Consider the following 21,772-nt stretch of genomic DNA (forward strand, 5'->3'; position numbering starts at 1 on the left):
TTAAGGAGTCTGAAAAGGAACGAAAGGGACTGCTCTAGAGGTCTAGGTAGAGGGAGTACCAAACCAATTGCAAAACTGCAGAATACCTTTTACGGTACGGCAGTCAATCTTCCCGAATGCTGTGCTCAGTGCATTGCGATCGATAGGGCGGCAGACACAACTTCCTATGGATAAAGGATTTAAGCCTATAGGGGTCTCCCAAAATATACTCGATGGTACGTGGGAGCACAAGTCCGTACAGGCACTTATCGTCTCAAAGTGGAGGAATCACCCAACCATCAGTGAGGACAACAGTTACCAGGCTTTACGACGCCGAAATACGTCTCTAGCCTAGACCTCTAAATGTTGTGCGTTAAGTTCCAAAGCGTTGTTAGATTCATTGAATTTATTTTAAGTTGATCTTTCTTATGAAGTTTGCCTTTTGGGTTCACCACGAGATGTAGATGTAATTCCTAAAATGCAATATAAATATGATAAACAAACTTTTATCTCTTTTCAGCAATGAAAATCCTAGCTACTAGGGGAAAAGAAAGACACAATTTTTTCACAAAGAGCAAAGAGCACACTGTAAATGCACTTTCCTAAATCAAGCCAAACAGACTGTCTATATGCAAATGCACATGCATGTATTTGTTTTTCACTTTCTTAGTATTGATGCTAAAAAGAAAGTTGATGTAAAAATCTTAAGTAATCTATTAAAGCATCTAAAAGATATACTCTTGTAAAAACCATGGTGAAAAAGAGGAAGTTGAAGAATCCCTTGGGTGGAAGAAAACCCAAGAAGAGAGTGTGAGTAGTTGTTACACCATCATCTACTCCAATATCTAAGTAATGTATTCATGCAAACGAACCAAAGGAGTTTGAGGGACTATGAAATGAAGACAAAGAAGATTTTGTAAAAGAACATATCACGACACTTGAAGTTCATTTTGTTAGATCTAAACTAAAGGATCCTGAGGAACATTAGAAAGAGGAGGAGCTCAAAAAGGAAGAAGAAGATGTCGTTTTACTAGATAAGTCTTTAACTGACCTGCCTATTTAGTAAATTAATAACTAAAGGATGAAAATGAGAATTTAAGGAAACAACTTACCATGGTTGAAAGGAAACTTTAGTCTAGAAAATAAAATGGATTAGAAACCCTGGCAGAAGTGAAATAAGTGATGATAGTTAGATTATTTGATGGATGTGAGGAAATACTGGAGGAAGTAGGTTATAAATGCCAAGAACTATTTTGGTTTTAATTCATGCTGGAGAGCAAGATGGAATAATAAACTTTTGTTCCCCAAGAACATGTTGAAGATAATGTTGTTACAGAAGAACCAATAGTTGAAGTAGAGTGGGATGGAGATGTTGGGACATGAAATAATGTAGATAATTAAGTTGGGGGAGATGCATGATAACTACTATTTTGGGTTGTTTTTCTTGTAAAACTGGAAACTAGGCTATTATAGGGATTTTGTTCTCTTGAGATGTTGTTTAAGGATTACACTTTCCAATTTTTCCTCGCCAAGGACAACACAAGTACTCGATGAGCATTGATTTTACACATGAAGACCTCTTTTGGATGCTTTGACCTTCCTTAATTATTTATGAAGATAAATTTGGAAGGCATCTAACCAAATGATAGTCTGACTATCAAAGGAAAAGCTTATGGACAATGCAATTGAAATAGTTAGTATTTTCTATGGATAATTATTCTAATTTGGAAAAGGTGTTACAAATTTGTCCTAACCTTGGAAATTGTTATCAAATTTTTAATATGTATTCTCAAATCATATCACATTAGGATCAAGACGTTTTCATGATGATATTATCATTGTAATATGAAATTATAAAGAGGTGTACTCTTTGCCCACGTGAGGGAGACATATAGAATAGATAGACAATGATAGAGGGGGAGAGAAACATCATTGTAATCATGTATGTTTCATTAATGCAATCTTAATAATTGGTCATTCCATACCTTTCTATTGACTAGCTTTTGTGTTATGTACTGAAATTGTTATTATTAGCCTTGTTCATGCTTTAATGATTGTAGAATTAAAACCATTGTATTGTGTAATAGTATAGGTCCTCAACCAATACCTTTTTTAGTGTAAAAGTTATTTAATTTCTGTTGTATTTTGATGGTGTGCTTATTTGATTTAAATGCCTGTTTCAACATTTATTAACAGAATGGTTTCAAGGAGTGCTCTTCTTTTTTGAATAAGAGTGACAATATGAGAGAGTAGTTTTATTCAGCGTTGAGTGTTTATTTCTTGAGAGTGTTAACAAGGTTTGTGATTGTAACAACCAAAACGTTGAGTTGCTAAGAGTTTGATTACAATGAGTGAGTTTCATTTTCCTTAGCACTAGTCATCATTTTCCATTTCATATATTGTGCATAATAGCCTTGCAATAATAAAACCTAACTGGATTGACAATTAATGTGAAGAGCTGGAACTATTGCTTTGAATTAAAAGGATAATTATTCTACCCAAGAGAAAGTTGAAGAAAAACATATACACAACTTTCACATAATGCCAGTTGAAGAAAAATTGGAATGTTGTATGAAATCAAAAGAAGAATTATTTAAGGGTCAAAGTAAACATATAATAATTCAAAAGTCGGTAAAATAATTAAACAAACACTACGCTTTCAATCAATTAGATTGGCCAATAAATGAAGTATGAGCATGCATTTTAGTGAAGCAAGGCAATTTTGGATTGTTTCACAAAAATTCACAACCAACCTTCATTCCAATTCCAAATTGAATTATTCAACTTTGAGAGTAATTTTTTACCCATAATTAACATTAATTTTTCGCATAGGAATTTTTTATTGGCAAGAATAGGCTGAATTGGATCAATTTCATAGCATTAAAGTCAAGTTTTGTGTGCCTCAGATGGATGTACAACCTGACCTATACTTAATTGACTGTGAAATAATGATCATTCCAACCTAAATATAAAACCATTTCATGCAACATAGCATAGTCATTTTCATAAAGGAAATATTATACACTAAAATCCAAGTTTGTCGGAATAGTAATTGATCATCTCTACCAATGATCATAGTCGAAACAAATATGCACTTCCAATATAAACAATTTACACTCTTCATAATGAAATTTGAAATGGAACATGATTGGACAATTCCTAACCTTATGATATAAACATGCATCATGTATAACAAATATCATACATAACTATGTTTCCCACTTATACACAACTTTCAAATTAGGCAAGTCGTAGAAAATCTTAGAACGTTGTAACAATGCAAAACTATTTAAAATCATTAAATATACAATCTACAATTTGAATCAATTAAATTGGCCAACAAATGAAGCCTAGGTATGCATTTTAGTGAAACAAGGAAATTTTGGCCCACTTCACAAAAATGCACACCCAAACCTTCATTTCAAGGCCAAATTAAATTATTCAACTTTGAGAGTGTCTTTTTACTCATAGTGTTACCGGGAAAAGTGTCTATTTAGAACTGCTCTATCCCACTAAGGTGTGACAGCTCCCTTAGAAACAAACAGAGAAAACTACTTTTGTATTTCCTTTATGAACTATAAATAAAGAGGAATAGGAAGAACCAACCTGTGTCTTGCGCTAATCCTTTGATCCAATCCCTCTCCTCTTTGAAAGCTTCCAGCTACCTGCTCCCTTACTTGCCCAGCTTCACCAAGTACCTGTAAGATCACAGAAGAAGAAAACTATACAAAGGCATGGATCTATATTCATAAATAACTTAGGATCAGATTTAAGTTAACCATACAAATGTAACAAGCATCAATGATACAAAAGCGTGGAGGAGGAACTCAAATAGTTTTTATTGATATACAAGAAGATCCAAGAGGAGTTACAACCGATGATTCCTGACCCAGCATCAACCTCCCAGCAAAGAAGCCCCTCTTCACCTCCAACAAAGCATAGATCACCCAATTCTCTGATATGTGTCTCAAAACCAACAACAATTCCTTACAATGTGCAAAATTCCAGCCTCTGGATCTCTAGGATGAGGGATCCATATATAGATGTATGCAAGGAGGATGAGTCAGCTTGTGATTTGATTAGTCGCTTCTCTCTATCAGTTCTTGCTTCCACTTGGAGACTGAAGGCCTCTTACTCATCCTTGGTCGAATTCAGTGAGGCAAGTGTCATAGGAGAAGACTCTGGAAGCTTCCATTGTCTCTCCACCTCGCGGAATGGCACTGCCATTTGTCATTTCCCACTCAACGCACCCTGATAGTGCATTTAGGTTCGTTGCAACGCACCTAGCCAGTGGATTTAGGTGCTATGCAACACACTTAGCTAGTGGAGCAGCTGAAATGATCCTGTTTTGACTTATTCTGAGCAGTTTCTAGTGGAGAACTTCTGGGAGAAGCTGTTATTTGTTGACCTTGTTCCTTTAGGGGTTAGAACAACACTTTTAGGGACTTAGGAGCCCTTGGTTTATGGACATTTCATGCTTAGAGCTGTAAGGCACAAAAATGTCTATAACACATAGGTACCATTAATAGAATTAAATATGTTTAATGTTTTGCATATATGGGTGTGCTTTTCAAAAATATTCAAAATTGCAGTGATTTCAAAGGGTTAAAGGCAAGGATTTTGTGCCTCAAATAAATGCACGCTAGGAATGTTTTGGAACAAGGTGATGGTCTAAGCAAAATCCAACTTAAAATTTAATAGCTGAAATTTGTAGTTTCATGGTTGAAACATTATAAGTAAAGGTTGGATTACATTATTTTAGGAGTAGTTAGGTTTGAATGTTTCGAAGGGATAGACAAAGAGATAACACCTAGGTTTTTCACGATCTACTTTAGGGTTTCTATGTTGTACATATTTTTCAAGGTTTTATGTTTAATATTATGTCAAGTGGCCTAGTTAGGATTTGAAGATAAATGGGTAAAGAGAATGGAGACAAATATGGACTATTCTTATTTTTTCTTGACAACGAAATCCATGGAAAGTTATAACAATGAAAAAGAATGTAAAATCATTAAATAAAAAATCTAAAATTTGAATCCATCACATTGGCCAATAAATGAAGCTTGGGTGTCCATTTTGGTGATGCAAGGAAATTTTGGCTTGGTTCACGAAAATGCACGACCAACCTTCATTTCAAAACCCAAATTGAATGATTCAACTTGGAGATTATTTTTAATCATAGGTAGGATTAATAAAATTAAATATTTTTAATATTTCACATATCTGTTTCTATATTTCAACAATACACCAAATTTTATTGATTTCAAAAGGTAAAATGTATGGCTTTTGTGCCTAAAATAAATGCACTCCGCGAATGTTTTTGAACAAGGTGGTGGGTTAAGAATGCTCAAACTTGAATTTTAATAGTTGAAACTTGTATTTTCTTAGTTAAAACACTATCAGAAAGGATGGTTGGCCTTATTTTAGTAGTAATTAGGTTTAATTGTTGCCAAGGGATAGATAAAGAGATAATAGTGAGGGTTGTAGGGTCCATTTTATGGGTTTTCTATATTGTACAAATTTTTTAGAGTTTTAATTTTAAGATTAGGTCAACTGAATTAGTTAGGACATTTACTATAAAATGGTTTGTGTTCCCTTTTAATGCAAAAAGGAAATTTACTATCATTTATGAACAACCAGTTGCATGATGGAAATTTTGTCAATTCTACCCATGAAAAATAAGTGATGGCCATCTTACATGTCATCAAAATCTTGCAGCCCTATTTTTAAAGGTGTTATTTTTAATAAACTATATATTATATCTAAATTTTAAATTTTAAATTTTTATTATTTAGCTCCATGTCTGAGAAAAAATACGAGTAAATTTGCAAAGTTAAAGTACCTTATAAAAAATTGTATTCACTTAACAAATTGTTCTTCTCTTTATAAAAGTGATTTATAGAAAAATATATAAATAAGTTAAAATAAAACTCAAATATGTGTGCATTATTCACAATACATTCAACACACATTTTTTCATTTAGCGTGGATTCATCATGGTTTATTGTGTGTGCATTCTTGCATTCAGCATGCATTATTCATAGTATATGTAGTGCGTATTCTTGCATTCAACATGAATTCCTCATGGTCTATGTAGCATTCATTCTTTCATTTAGGGTGCATTTGGATAACATGCCTTGAACCCAAATAATGATGAACACAATTGAAATAATGGAATCCTCTTCTCTACAAAAAAATAACACACAAGGTTTCTAGGAGAAGTTCATAGTCAAAAAATTCAAAGAATGTGTTCATACATGGAGAGATACAAGCAATTGTCCACCAAGTATACTAGATATCCTCAAAATAGCATATGTTTATAAAATAATATTTGGATAGTTCAATTTCCAAAATGATGATATAGATGAGGACATAGAATATTATGATGATAAATACATGGAGTTTAAAATATTTGGGCACAGTATTAACCTAAACCCTAATCTAGTTGCAAGAGAAAGAAAAATTTCATGCAAATGGGGAGGACTATTTAACTCCAAGAAAACCCCTGAGCTAGAAAATATTGAAATGGCTAGTAAAATATGTGCAAAAAAATTATTTGTTTCAATGAATGGATTAAAAATGAAAGATGTTCCCTAAGGACTATACAAATCCTTGATTCAAGTTTTCCTTAGAAAATTTATGAATCATAACAAGCTTGATATTTCTGGTGACTGCATGAGGCTAGTTATTCATTGGGTTGAAGCAATGGCTAGAGATGTCCCTCGTAAATTGGCTAAAAATTACAGTATGCCCTAAAAGAAAGTAAAATTAAGAATGTTAAGTTAGTTTCCTAGAAATATTGAAAAAAATTATTGATTTATATCGACCCAATGTTGAAAAAAAACTTATATTAAGAAATAAAAACCAAAGAAAACTATTGAGGAAAAACTTGAACCAACTCTGGTTGAAGGTGACAAAAATTTTGTTGATACAATTTTCCATGGTGAATATATAGCTCCTAGTGTTCTAGTAGACTTACATGTGTGTGTGGATTAAGATCAAAAGAAATAAAGTGTGGACGTTTATATGGAAACATGTAATGATTATTTTTCGATAATTGACAGAATCGGTTCTAAAGAATTAGAACACTAGTACAATTTCCCCTTAATGGTTGATTCAATATCTACAACTCTAAGTTAAAATATGCACAATCCAACATTCAGTTTCAATGACATATTTGTTTCCTTAGTATATGATAAAATGATCCATCAAAAATAAGTTATAATGGAGGATTCTTCGTCTATATACGACTCGAAGGAAAATTCTAAACTAAAGGAGAAGGATATTTTTGAATGCACGAAGAAGATTGCAATGATGGAATCAACAATTGTGCTAGTAAACACAAAAGTCAGTGAAATACATAAACACCAAGGATAAAATTATTGATCAGTTGCATAATTAGGTATCTAGAATGAGCGATGAAGGTATGAGGGATATAGATGAAATAGATACAAAGTTCAAAAAAGTTCAGGCTGCATATCATGAAAATATTAGCGATCTTTAGGAGAAATTGAGAAAAAGACTAGAGGCTCTCAATATACCTCCATTGGTAATTTCAGAAACTTATGAGGATAAATTAGTTAAGTTACTGAATGAAAACGATAAATTTATTGAAGATTTAAATGCTAAAATTGTAAATAAATATAAAGATCAAGACCAACAGAAGGATCAATCATGGGTTGAATAATATAAGAAAAGAGTGACTAATTTGGAGAAAACATTTCATAGGAAAGCTAATAATTTGAGAGAGAGAGATATCTTGAAATTTCGTAAGAAAAATTGTTGAATAAAGAACTTGAAGAGAAAAATATCAACATTTTATAGAAGGTGGTACTGACAGTTGGGAAAAGGGTAAGGGTAAGGGTAAAGGTATAAGTCAAGGTACAAGTGTAAAGAAAATGGCTTCAAAGGAATTTTAGAAATCCAAGCCAAAGGAGCAAGTGAAAGTCTTAGAGGCCATTGTCTCATCCCTGAGTTTTGTGGGTGAACTATATGTCTAACCCCTAGTTGTTCAATCATTGAAGCAGATGGTAACTGACAGAGAAAATGGAATTACAGAGCTACAAAATGATCTCATGAGTTGTTGAAAAGAACAACATTTTGGATGTGACATAGAGATAGACAATTTCAAATCTTAAGTATCTGATTTGCAAAAAGTAGAGAGGGAATACCAACAACAATTACAAAATATGCAAATTAATAACAATCAACAACAATCAAGGGAAAAAGAGTTTGGGGATAAAGTACAACAACTAATAGTGAATTGGCCAAATGTAAATATCAACTAAAATATAAAAGGGAAGATCTTAAAAGGAAGGAAATCGAGCACACACTTAAATGTAAGAAGAATGTTGATTTATTGAACAAGATGAGACAAGAAAACATTAATATTAGAGAAAATTATGAAAGGAAAATTTTACTGCTTTAGCAAGGATCAATGGATGTGTTTGTTGTAGTGCTCAAACAATCATAGGCCTCCACAAAAGGAAAGAGACACTCTTCTTCCCAAGAGGAGGGCTTGTAGAATCCTCCCAAGCATCCATGACTTTCAGAATAACAATTTTTAGGTGTTGTATCTATGCAGACACATTTCAACGTGTAACATATATATCATTATTTTTTGTTAACATGCATTATGTATCATTATATTTTTTGTCAGCGTGCATTTTTGAATAAATTCTTAGACTATTTTAGGACTTACATTTATTTCTCCTTCATGGAGTTTTTATCAGGTTGTGGTCTCATTGTGATCTAGTTACTCTTTTATTTTGGACAATGTAATGGAATTTTATAAGCTCATAGCTTACTGAACTGAGAAATCAGTGATATGGCATGTACTAAATTTATTTTTGAAATAAAAAATATGTCTTCTTTCCATAGTAGAAAAAATTTACAATATGCTCAATGTGTCATATGAACAATGTAAACTTTGAAACGGGAACTGATACTATTACCTGTTTCATATAGATAGCAAAAAAGTGACCCGATTTTGAAAAGAGGCGATGCAGAACACATCTTTTATGTACATTACGTTTTAGAATGTTAGTGATTTGCATACTAATTTTAAAAAATTATGATTCTGCATCATGTCATTTTTTTAAAATACCTATTTTTTGACTTTAAATTTATTCTAGTGTCACCCATTATGATTTTCAACCATAGAACAACAAAGTTTATTTATTAATTCAAAAAAATATTATTTTCCAACCAGAATCAACTAATCTTAACCCTTAATGTTTTACCTTAAATCAAAACCCTTCATCTCCAAACTATTATCATTATATTTTAAGTGATACCAAAGTTGCTAATCCACTTTATTAATTCTTCATTTAAAAATCCAAGAGTTAAAATGATAAAATAGTAATTTCAGTAACATTAACACGGAATCAAATAACATGATACATTTTTAACATTAATACGGAATCAAATAAGTCTACATGCATGATTTTGGAGTGGTTATAGTTATAATAATTGCAACATAACAAGATCAAAGTTTTTCTCATTTACGTTGGGCGATTCCCCGAATCGCTCGGTTGCCAATATATTTTAAATTTAGGAATTTTAATTTGAATCTTATTCCTCTAAATTCTCCCAAAGTACCATTTATTATAGTGTCACCCATTATGATTTTCAACCATAGAACAACAAACTTTATTTACTAATACTTATTTATTAATTCAAAAGAATATTATCTTCCAATGAGAATCAACTAATCTCAATCCCTAATGTTTTAGTTTAAATCAAAACCCTTAATGTCCAAACTATTATCATTATATTTTAAGTGAATCCACTTTATTAATTCCTCATTTAAAAATCCAAGAGTTAAAATGATAAAATAGTAACTTCAGTAACATTAATAGGGAATCAAATAACATGATACTTTTTTAACATTAATAGGGAATCAAATAAATCTACATGTATCATTTTGGAGTGGTTACAACTATAATAATTGCAATATAACAAGATCAATTATTTTCTCATTTACGTTGGGCGATTCCCGGAATCACCCGCTCCAAATATATTTTAAATTTAGGAATTTTAATTTGAATCTAATTCCTCTAAATTCCGGTAAAGTTAAATTTATTCTAGTGTCACCTATTATGATTTTCAACCATAGAACAACAAACTTTATTTATTAATACTTATTTATTAATTCAAAAATATATTATTTTCCAATGAGAATCAACTAATCGCAATCCCTAATGTTCTAGGTTAAATCAAAACCCTTAATGTTCAAACTATTATCATTATATTTTAAGTGATACCAAAGTTTTTAATCCACTTTATTAATTACTTATTTAAAAATCCAAGAGTTAAAATGATAAAATAGTAACTTCACTAACATTACCAGGGAATCATGATACTTTTTTAACATTAATAGGGAATCAAATAAATCTACATGCATCATTTTGGAGTGGTTACAGTTATAATAATTGCAACATAACAAGATCAAAGATTTTCTCGTTTATGTTGGGCGATTCTCGGAATCGCCTGGCTACCAATATATTTTAAATTTAAGAATTTTAATTTCAATCTAATTCCTCTAAATTCCATCAAAGTATCATTTATTTTAGTGTCACCCATTATGATTTTCAACCATAGAACAACAAACTTTATTTATTAATACTTTTTTTTTGCTGAAGCAAGAGTTGTACCTTCATAATCATTAAATCAGAAAATTATTTACATAGAGTACAACCATCCACATGGAAACATGGATCTTAGACAAACACTACTTTCTAGAGAACCTAGGGTCACGAGTTAAGTGTAAGAACTCCGATCCTAACCCACAAAACTACACCCCCCAAAATGGCAACAAGTATCTAGGCCACATAAGCAACCCGACAAAACTATTAAATTTCGCCCTTTTTTTTTAAATCGCCTTCAGAGCTCCTAGCTCCCACCAACTGCAATGGATGACCTCGCAGAGCCAAGGCTCCCACCAAAAAACCATTTGGAAGCACCAATGAGCGCGTATGTTCCTGACCATTGATCCTCCCAAATTGATCCAACGGTAGAGGTAAATATCACGCCTCCTAGATGTTCGCCCTTTAACCTTATGGCCCCACTGACTAGCTCAATAGATCACAACCATAGATCCACCAGACCAGATCCTACGGTGGAGGATCATATCGCTTCGAGCATAAGAGCTGCTATTTAACGCGCGATAAGGGTGGAAACCAAAACCACCCCACTGCCACGTGTCGACCAAGGAGTGTGATCGCTCCCAAAAATTGAAAACCACTTCCCACCCAGGAGGCCCCCGATATACCGGAAACCACACCGCTAGTGGATTTACAACCTTAGATGGTGTATTAGGAATGAACAGGTCGCCATTAGACTCCAGATTCTAGCTACTACCACTTTCTCTTTCGCCGCCATAAGTGATCCTAAGGATCGTACCAACTCTTCCCTCCAAACAATTGCTTTGGTAGCAGACGCCTCCTAGCAACATGAGAAAAAATGAGAAAAGGTGAAAATAACACCTCATAATTCAACCAAATTATTGGACAGAGCTTCCATAGTTCTGGTACAGTACACCATCATATCCTCGATAGCCTAGATGTCGCATTGGTCCATGAAACTATCGTGAGGCAACCTATGCCTGCCCAACGTAACCTTGTACATGGAACATTTCACACCTTGATTAGCCAGTAAATTTGCAAGTTTATTGGCCTTCTTTCGCATGTGGTTAAAACTGACCATGCATAGGCCCCTGAGGTCGAACTAGATCCTTTGGAAGGCCTGGATCAGCCTCTAGTGTTTTGAAACCCTCTTCAGCTCTGAGCCCCAACTAATTCTTTTGACTGAGTTGATAATTATTTCAGAGTCAGCTTCAATAATTACATTCTGCCTGCTATCATGCACTACGAGATCTAAGCACTGCTCCATAGCCATGGCTTATGCCATGTTTTTTGTAGCCCTACCTAAATGTCCATGTAAGATGGAAAGGATATTACCACCATCATCCCTTAACACCCCTCAAAAGCCCGCGCTGCTCGGGTTGCCTTTAGAAGCCCCAGCTATGTTAAACTTCAGAAAGCCCAAAAGGGGACGATGCCAGAATTCTTGCTTAGAGACCATAACCAAAACTCTTCTATTTGTGCCCTGTGACAAAAGCTCCTGCATTCTCAACAGTCCCAGAATCCTCAAGTTAGCTTCTAAGGGTGTATTTTTAGGGGAATGTCATACTATGGTACCCACCGTCTCTTTAAGATGAGTCAATGTCTGCTTTAAAAGACACCAAAGGGAACTCTTCTCATTTCTAAAAATTCTCATATTCCTTTCTTTTCGGACATTCCAAATAATGAAGCTAGGTGTTAGAGCCCAAGCTGCACTGAGCATTTCATTATCTAAGTAATTACTTCTCCTTCTGGTTAGGGTGTTGAAGATACACCCTCTGTCCCAGTCGCTCCTTTGGATGATGTTACCAAAATAATCCCATAAACTTGAGGTAAAGATACAATTATTGATGAGGTGTTCCACAGTTTCTTCTTGGGCTTCACAGAGCTAGCATCTAGAAGGTCCCAGCACACCCCTTTTCCTTATGTTATCCCAAGTCAGAATTCTCTTATGATAGACAAGCCACATGAAGAGTTTAATCTTCATCCAGCCTTGATGCCTCCATAGATTCTGCCATATTCTATTTGGAGCAAGAGAGTCCAACTCGAGGAGTTTGCGTTTAGCCTCCTTAAGATTAAAGGTACCCTCACTATTGTTGCCCCACCTCAATTGGTCATGCCCCCTGTTACTAAGATTTTCCTTTGTTCCAGTATCCTCATGAGAGCCTCAGCCTTGTTTTCAAGGGGTTATCTTCCTCGTAAGACATATTCCTCCACTTTCTCCACTTACTTACATTATTATTTTTGTCCCAAAAATCTTTGACCTATGATAACCCCATGATATTTGTCTCCCTTTTGAGGTCCATAAATTTCTCATTTAGCAGTATTGGTTCTTGTTGCCATTTATCTTCCCAAAAAAGTGCCAAATCCCCCTCTTTGATTTCCTAGAAGCAATTCTTTTGAACTAAGCCTCTGTTCTGTCAGGACTTATTCTAGATGTATGAACCCTTTATATTGCCAGACATCTTGATATGATCGTTATTGTCCCAAGTGTTGGCATATTTCTCTGTCCATATACTAGCCCACTGGGCCTTTGGTTCTTTTACCCATCTCCACAATAACTTAGCTCCTAAAGTCCTACTTAGAACCTCTGGATCATCCAAACCCAGACCTCCTTGATTTTTGGGTTTACAAATCTTTTCCCAAGCCACTAAGGAACATTTCCTTTTTTTCTCCCCTTTCCCCCAGAGAAAGTCTTTTTGAATGGTTCTGAATTGTTGTAAGACTCCTTTTGGAATAGGGAGTTCTGAAAGCATAAAAACTGGGATAGATTGTAAAACAGCCTTTGTAAGCACCAACTTTCCAGCTAAGTTTAAAGATCTGAAGGTCCAATTCCTGATTTTATCTTGCATCTTATTAATCACTGGTTCCCAGATACTTTTATGAAGAGGTTTAGTAGTAAGGGGGACTCCCAAATATTTCGAAGGAAGAGAATCTCTTTGAAAACCTAGAATTTTGGAGATGTTCCTTTGGATAGCAATATCAATATTAAAGAAAAAGATTTTAGATTTGAAGATATTAACCTCCATACATGTGGCCAGATCAAATTCATTTAGAAGTTGTTTGTATACCAAAGCTTCTTTGACTATAGGAACCCCCTGCAACATGGTATCATCCACAAATTGTTGATGAGTCAAAGTCTATCCATTCTCACAAAGTTGAAGACCCTTGATTTTTCCTTCGTCTTTTGTTTTCTTAATCGATCTAACAAGTCCTTCCATCATGAGAGTAAATAGAAAGGGAGAGAGTGGATCTCCCTGCCTAAGGCCTCTTGAGGGAATAAAAATCTCTGAGGGAGATCAATTTACCAAAATTGAAAATCTAGAAGAGGTTTCCAAAGCCATGACCCATCTAACCCAATTATGATTAAACCCAAAAGCAATAAGAACACTCCTGATATAGGTCTAGTTTAACTTATCATAGGCTTTAGCTAGGTCCAGCTACATGATCATTGCCACCTTCCTGTTGCTAGTCAATGAGTACACCACTTCCTATTCTTGAATGATGTTATTGATAATTTGTATATCTTCCACATAACCAAATTGCTCCCCAGAAACAAGGGTAGGGAGAAGAGGTTTGAGTCTGTTAGCTACAACCTTGGATATAATCTTGTAAACCAAATTGCACAATGCTATGGGTCGAAACTTATCAAGAGTAAGAGCATTATCTCATTTAGGGATCACTGAAATGAAGGAGGTATTGAGTGCTTTCATAATAGTTTTGTTCCTCCTGGTATCTTCTACCACATTCAGCATATCTTGTTTTACAATATTCCAGCATGCTTTAAAGAAGTCCACATTAAAACTATCACGCCCTGATGCTTTACCATTCTGCATTGCCTTGAGGACTTCAATGATTTCCTCTTCAGTTACTGGCTGGTTGAGGTTGAGAATATCCTCTCTGGACACTAATCTTGGTATATGTCTTATTAAATTCTTAATGAAAGGCTCTCTGTTTGGAATATTTTCCTATGCAATCCCCCTAAAGTGTTGAACTAAAACAACTTCAATTTCTTCATGGGTATTGACAAGTTTCCCTTCCTCATCCTTAATCGAGGAGATTCTATTATGAGCCGGTTTGTGAAGGTTGATCCATGGAAAAATATGGTATTTCTTTCCCTTTCGTTTAACCATTGCACTCTAGATGTTTGTCTCCAGAAAATTTCCTCTTCTTTGCATAAGTTCTCCCACTTGTGCTAAAGATTAGTGGCTCTATCATTGTTGATTTTATCAAAGTCTACCTTGATAAAGGATTGGTTGAGTATCTGCAATTTGTTTTCAACAACTTTTTTACCTTCAAAAATGTTGCCAAACTCTCTCTTGTTCCACTCTTTGAGCCTGAGCTTTATGTATTTTAGTATTTTGTGAAGAATGAACATACTTGTACCCTGAATATGCAAATCCTCAGACCACCAACTTGAAATTTTGTTGATAAAATCTGGATGGGTGAGCCAGATATTCTCAAATCTGAAAGGTCTATTCCTGGGAGTACCAATGCCCCTGATCTCTAGTTGAATTGGCCAATGATCAAAACCTCCAAAGGGCAGAATCCTTGCTCCCATACCTGTATCATTGAGTATAAGGTCCTCTGATATGATGAATCTATCTAACTTTGAGACCACCAAAGACACTCCTCCTCTCCTGTTGTTCCAAGTAATGAGACCATTACTTGTATCAATGTCAACTAGTTTCGTAGTGTCCAAAAAGGATTGAAAAGCTAAGGCATCTTTGGTGAGAGCTTTGGTGCCCCATTTTTTCTCCGATAGTGATTTGATCATGTTGAAGTCCCCACCCAAAATACATGGAATCCCAGCATATCTCTCTCTGAGATCCATAAGAGAATCAAGGAATCTCAACTTGTCATCCATTCTCTAAGGGCCATAAACATTTGTTACCAGATAGATCTCCCTATCCCCCACATGCTGCATGACCAATGATAGATAGTTTCTGGAAGCTTCAGCATCTATTATGCCTTGACTTCTAGAAACTCAAAACAACTAAGCCATTTACTATGAAGTTATTTAATTTTTTATATAGAACATTTAGATTCTTGGATAAAAATGATATCTGGAGCTTCTTGTTTCATCCTGTTACTAAGTAATCTTTGTTTCCTTTTACTACCTAGACCGCTGATATTCCAAGAAGTAAACTTCATCATTAAAGATTAGTGAAATAGTAACTAGTTAGGTCTTTTATCTTACCTGAGTCTATCATTAGCTTTCCACACTCCATCAACAGTTCATCCTTCTTTTTTCTGCCTCTTTTCTTTCTTGGGCCTCCAGGTGCTAATCCTGGTGTGTTTTTTGTAGATTTCACACCTTCATTGCCATGTTTTGCCGTATTTCCTTGCCTTTCCTCCCCACCAGCCTGGGTTTTCCATAAGTACAACTGTTGTACTCTAGAGAACTCTTCTTGAGGTAATGAATCTAACCCTCCCATGGTTCCCTGTTTCAAGAACCCTTCCAAATCTAGGTGCTCTCTATCTAAAATTTCCTGCAGCTCCTGATCCTCCATTTCCATCTCACTTTGGGTAATTTCCTGGTCCATATCCAGTTCTACATCGCTCATCATAGCCTCTTTCTATATGTTATTGTTCTTTGGTTGGTCTTTGTTCTCCTCTATCTCCTTGTTCTTTGGATTTACCTCTAATCCCTGATCTGATTTTATAGTCTCTTCTTCCTCCTCGAGAACCTAGAACCTAGTCTGCATAACTTGAGACCCTTCGGCTTGATGGTGCCTAAGTCCCCTTTTGCCACCTCTTCCTGTATGGCTCACTTTCTGAAAACTCTCTGTATCTTTCCTAGTGTAATCTCTGCTCCTATTCTCGATTTTATTGAGAGGGCAATCTCTGAACAGGTGTCCATGCTCATGACATCTACGACATCTAAATGGAATATGTTCATAATCTACTGTTTGCACCCATTCCTCATCCAAAACTTCCAAGATCAACTCATTCGGTAGAGCTCTGGAGAGATCCATTTCCACATAGGTTCGTGCAAAGGAAGTATATTTTCCTCTTCTAGTAGCTTTTGATGCCTTGACAAAACGTCCCAATTTATTCCCTATAGTTGTTAATGATCTTGTTTGCCAGTAATCAAGAGGAAGGGAATAAAGTCTTACCCAAACTAGAACCGATGTGAAATTATCCCACTGCAGGACAAAGTTCACCATCCACGGCCTCATATAGAGGCCCGCGGCTGCATAGAAGTAGGGCCCTCCTTCAAACACTCTGTATTTATCTTCAATGTTTGTGAAGACCACTGTGAAAAATCCTTTTAACCCCAGATGTAGGTCAATGCTCCCTTTAGGTTTGCAATGATATTTAATCCATGTCTGTATAGCTTTTTGAGTGGGCCATATTCCCATGAATTTACGAATAATAGCATAAGTGCTCATGTGGTCCCTGTGTGCCTGTAGTGCAAGATCATTCAGGACCACCCTGGGTGTAACCTCAGATTTAGGCTTACAAGGACCTCTCTGTACCTTTTTCTTTCTCCCTTTTCCTTGCCATTTTCTTCCTTGTCTCTTGTGCTTTGATTCTCACAATGTTTGTCCCTATCCTTCACTTCTTCCATACTCTCTTTCCCCTCATCATTTCTTCTGACTTCTTCAACTGGCTTCTTACCATGGCTGGTAACCGCTTGCTTGTAGGAGGGAGAAGAGCTCCCTCCTCCTTCGCTCCCGTCTGCTCCCCTCCCGGCTAATTCAGACTAATCCTTCAACATCACGTCTGGATTATTACTATGCCAACTTTATTGATTAATACTTATTTATTAATTCAAAAAAATATTATTTTCCAATCATAATCAACTAATTTCGATCCCTAATGTTTTAGGTTAAATCAAAACCCTTAATGTCCAAATTATTATCGTTATATTTTAAGTGATACCAAAGTTGTTAATCCACTTTATTAATTCCTCATTTAAAAATCCAAGAGTTAAAATCATAAAATAGTAACTTCAAAAACATTAACATGGAATCAAATAACATGATACTTTTTTAACATTAATAGGGAATCAAATAAATCTACATGCATCATTTTGGAGTGGTTATAGTTATAATAATTGCAACATAACAAGATCAAAGATTTTCTCATTTACATTGGGCGATTCCAAGAATCGCCTAGCTGCCATTATATTTTAAACTTAGGAATTTTAATTTGAATCCAATTCCTCTAAATTCTGGCAAAGTATCATTTATTCTAGTGTCACCCATTATGATTTTCAAACATAGAACAACAAACTTTATTTATTAATACTTATTTATTAATTCAAAAAAATATTATCTTCCAACCAGAATCAATTAATCTCAATCCCTAATGTTTTAGGTTAAATCAAAACCCTTAATGTAAGGACCTGTCGTCCGGGTAACCTTCACCATGCGAAGGACGGGCGAGGAGCTCGTGTGAAATGCAATGTGAAACAACCAAGAGACAAGTTTATACGATGTTGGGTGAGTTGAGGGGGTGGTCCCACGAGTTGGGCGAGCCAACCCTCCAGTAGGGCAAAGGCAACATGTTGAACAAGTCGGCTTGGGCGTTGGGTGTAGGTTGGCCGGGTGACATAACCCGCCACCCATATATATTGGTGGAGCGATTGTGGAGACAATCATCATCGTTCGATCAACATGAGTTCAATCAAGGAGTTCTGTGGTTGCGGATGAGCCCGCACGATGGGTAGGACTTGGGTGAAAAAACTCATGCAAGAAAGTCGGGTAAGAAACTCAGGTGAGAAACTTGGGTGAAGAACTCATGCAGGAAACTCGTGCAGAAAACTTGGGTGAGGTCATTCAGGAAGAACTCGGGTGTGGTCATTCAGGCAGAACTCGGGCGAGGTCATTCAAGCAAAACTCGGGCGAGGTTGTTAGGCAGAAAACATGGGCGAGGTCATCGGGTGGAAAACCTAGGTGAAGTCATTCGGGCGAATCAAGTGAATTCATGTGGTGACCAAGGTGAAGTCGTGTGGCGACTCGGGTGAAGTTGTTTGGGTGAATGAGTTCGGGTGAAGGCGTTCGAGCAGACCAGGGCGAGTCGTGCAAAGGCGACTCGGGTGAGTCATGCGAAGGCACAGGTGAACGTGCGGATGGGCAGCCAGGTGAGGGTACACCATGCATGCCGAAATGAAGGTTGGAACCGAAGGTCATGAACGAAGAGTCAGGTAGGCGGTACTACGTGCATCTCTACATGATTTGGGCATTTCCCAAGAGTCGGGCAAGCGGGACTGCATGTGGGCAGGTAAACACAGTTTGGGCGTTTGCTAACTAAATGGAGAGCGAGTCAGGTGAAGACGTGAGTTGAGGTGAACGAAGGGTTGGTGAGTTGTCAGGCGACCGTGTGGAGGCGCCGACAAGCTGGGCAACTAAGTTTGTTGAAGTTAGAAATTTGGCTAAGTGTAAATTTGGGCTTTCCCAAGATCTAGCTTACACTTTGCAAAAGTGGAAAATTATATATATCAAGCAGACTCATATTGTAGGGAGTTTCCCCTCCCTTTATATTGTTGTGCATTTCTCTTCTATAATGTTGTTATGATGAATATGTATGGGTTTTCATCTATATAAAGGATAAAGATAATACTTGGTAACGAAAAATAAACTAAGTATGGAATGTTAGGCATAGTCTACAATCGTAAGTATTGGTGAAAGGAAAACGATTGGTAGTGCCACACCTCGCTATACTGTAGTTGGAAGGGTACCGCTAGTGTAGGGGTGTGACAGGTGGTATTAGAGCTGGTGAACTGAATCAAGGAGCTAATTCTACAAAGACCGTAGACTTGAAAAGAAGCTCAACTTTTGCAGGTGACAGGTGGAATATCAGGGTGATTCAAGTGAATGGTGAAACAGGTTTAGCAGAGGTGAAGCTTAGTGTTTGGGCCAAGCTGAATCACAAGGCATGGTAGGTTTGGAAGAATGTGAAGGGAAGCTTTTTCTTACCTTATATAGGTTGAAGTGAATGAAAGAAGAGAACCCACGAATTCGAGATAAACTTGAAGTCTTGGAAAGGAATGTTGAAGATGAACTTCTTCAACTTGGTTGGACAATGGAGCAGAATGAAGTTGTAGATCGTGCTGACAAGGAAGAAGAAGCCGTGATGATTGAAGATGTTGCGGATATGACCATGATGGAGGATGAACTTGAGATTGATCAAGTTGGACCAGGATCATGCAGTTTACAGACATGGATGGATGAGGATACTCACATGGAGGAGCCTCATGATGATGATGTAAGTAATATTGATACTTGTGTTTCACTTGAGCATTTGGTAGATGAACCGTATCCAGGGAAGAGAAAAGTCAGTTCGCTGATGCACGGGAGCATCTTACCATGGTTGTCTATGATGAGACCTTGTATGGAGAAGCAAGGGTTGTTAATTGTTGCAGGACTTGTTGGGGTTGTTTGTGACCTTATGGTAGAAGGTGCAAAGGCCCGTGACAAGGGAGGAACATGATGATCATTGTGGATGAATGGGTCATGCTTTAGCCACATTGGCTAAGTGCTCGACACGACTCATGGACAGATTGGAGAAGGGTAGACACTTGAGTTTGATGATACTTGGGTGGACTTCTCATGGCCAAGACCAAGAGCAAGTCTTGGGGGAACCTTTAGTGGGGGGATCGATGGTGGAGAGACTCATATGATGATGATATGGTTGGATCATCGACTTCACTAGACTAAAGATTGCAGACTTGGATGGGGATGACCGATTATTGTGATGGGTCTACTTAGTTAGACTACATGGGCAACTTAGTCATGGACATCAGGTTGAAGACATGGCACATGGCAGTCTTATGCAGGGGCATTATGCAGGAGCACTTGTAGAGGTGTCACTTATGGGCATCCAATGAGGAGTGCCAAGGCAGGGATGTTGTGCGGGTGGATTTGCTGATGTGACATGGAGATATTTTGCTTATGAGCTGATGGAGAGGTTGTGCACTTATGTATAACAAGGCCATGGACTTGGATGGAGTTGTGAGCATACTATGGAGCATTCCTACTACATGGAGAGCTGAGGCATCTTGTAGAGACCTTTGGGTCGAGACTTGTATGCTTGCTGGGATGATGGTTGGAGATGATTCATGGAGCTCATGATGACATGAGATTGTTGTGACTTTTGGAGACTTGCTTCTATGGAAGACTTGAGGGATGGTACATTACAGATGTGATGGAGGTTGCTTCATGGACCTGGATGTGGCACATCGAGAGTTGGGATCCTGATGAGACGATCTCTTCAGTTTCAGGAGATGGATATTTTACAGATGGATGACGTTGGGATAGATGCGGTTGATTTCATGCATCACATTGACACTAAACATCATGGACAACATGTTGCAAATGAGATGGAGACTACTTCATGGACCTCAGCATGGCTTACACTTATATGGAGATGGATTCTTGATCAAGTTGATGGTGTCGCAGGATTTTCTGAGAAACGACTCATGATGGCATGAGGATGTACATTCTCATGGATTGAGTGTGACGGTTGGATTAGCTACCCAACTAGTTCAAACATGGGGCTATAGTGTGTACATAGATGTGTTAGTATTGTGTTGGAGTATCATGGCAATAGTTCACACGAGGACAACACATGATGAGGTTAACACGATATGTTGCAGGGAGCATGTAGCTTGAGATGGAGGGGCCAGCCTTCCACGATGGGGAGCAACATATGGAGATTGTGATAGGGTGGTTGATGATCATGGATTGAGATGATTTTCTAATGTATGACATACCGATGGGGTGTATGCCTTGGTATGGGAATCTTGGTGATAGATGGTTTCCAAGATGAGATATTGTCGAGGACGACAATGACTTCAGGTGGGAGAGGATGTAAGGACCTACGGTCCGGGTCACCTTCACCGTGCAAAGGACGAGGGAGGATCTCGTGCGAAATGTGATGTGAAACGACCAAGAGACAAGTTTATATGATGTTGGGTGAGTTGACGGGGTGGTCCCATGAGTTGGGTGGGATGACCCTCCACTCAGGCGAAGGCAACATGTTGAACGAGTCGGCTTGGGCATTGGGCATAGTTCGGCCAGGTGACATAACCCGCCACCCGCCCATATATATTGGTGGAGCGGTTATGGAGATGAGCCATCATCATTCGATCAACATGAGTTCAATCAAGGAGTTCTGCGGTTGCATATGAGCCCACACGACGGGCAGGACTCGGGTGAGAA

Source organism: Pinus tabuliformis, chromosome 3_2, assembly GCF_031772625.1.
Source record: "Pinus tabuliformis cultivar Carrire ecotype Pingquan chromosome 3_2, CPIR1, whole genome shotgun sequence".
Classification (NCBI taxonomy): Eukaryota; Viridiplantae; Streptophyta; class Pinopsida; order Pinales; family Pinaceae; genus Pinus; species Pinus tabuliformis.